Source organism: Andrographis paniculata, unplaced genomic scaffold (assembly GCF_009805555.1).
Source record: "Andrographis paniculata isolate CXL003 unplaced genomic scaffold, ASM980555v1 Contig37END, whole genome shotgun sequence".
Lineage (NCBI taxonomy): Eukaryota > Viridiplantae > Streptophyta > Magnoliopsida > Lamiales > Acanthaceae > Andrographis > Andrographis paniculata.
The window spans coordinates 2,206,479-2,207,908 of NW_026137570.1; positions in this window are offsets into that span (position 1 = coordinate 2,206,479).

Sequence of the window (1,430 nt, forward strand, 5' to 3'; positions counted from 1 at the left end):
ATTAAATTGCATAGAGACTATATATATATATATATATATATATTGTTTAGAGCCCGGCAAAATTAGGCGCAACCTGAATATCTGATATGGCCACAACACTTGTGTTGGTTATTTTGTTGTTATTGAATTTCTTCGAAGATAAGGAATGTTGTATCGAACTATCTTCGGGAAAGGTCGCATGGGGTGCGCGCTCGAGAAAGCCTATATGATATTGACGAAGTGTGAAATAATATGATGAAAGTGAAAATTATGGTACATATTGTTTGAAAACTATTATTTTCAAATGAGGAATTAAATAATTTAATTCCTACATAAAACCTTGTAAATTCAAATTTATTTAAATTTGAATTGATAACTTTAATGAATAAATTGAATCTTTTCAATTTGAAATTAAAATTGCATACTTTCATGAAAAGATTGTGTCTTTTGGATTTAAAATTCAAATTCAAATCTTTTCGGAAAAGACACTTTCAAATTTACTTGCTCGATTTTTCGTCTAAAATTCGAGTGTTGCTTTGTTTTATTTTCGTACGAACTTTGTGTAATCCGGGGAGTTAATAGGGTTGAAATATCGTACAAGAAAAGCGAATCTACGCGACTCAGTATATCAAAGAAAGTGTATACTTGCGGAATTTGATTTGTTCATATTTTCATTCATGATTATTTCTCCAACAACTTGTGCCTAACCAATTTGGAATTTAAAACTAAATAAAACTATAAATATATAATATAATAAATAAATCTTAATTTTTTTTAATTTCAAATCTAAATACTGAATTCATGGACTCATTGTCTTCATTCAAATCCACACCACATGTTATTTTTTGTAATTTCGTCCGACACCTTTTTAACTCTGTAGTCCTCGATGCTTCACATTATTTTATAATTTATTTTAAAAAAATAGAGAAATATTAATGGCTTGAAATTCAAAATTAGATTGTTTTTACCCTTGTAAATACAAATTATAATCCATCAAAAAATCATCTCTCTTTCGTGTAAAAAGTAGAAATAGCAAAGAAAATAAATCAGAGTGGAATGTAATGACACAATAGTTTGAAAAAACCTAAGCCAAACCTTAACAACTTTAAAAGAAATAAGCGTAGGCGAGGGTCATTTATATCATCTAACATGGTCTTAAGTCTCGAGTTCGAGTTCCACCGTCCGCTGTCGTTGTCCACGTACAAGTTTTGTTTGATGTGGTTTATCCCTTTGTACATGAGGAGCACATAAGGATGCGTGTTGGTAGACTCTCATTTGCAGATAAATAAATAAATGAAACGGTCATCATATAACGGTATTTATAGGAAGATTAATATATGCATATATATATATATACATATATGATTTTGATACCATATTAGAGGGAAAATTGAAAAAACTATCCCACATGTATACCTTATTATCACTTTTGTCTTGCATTTATCCCATTG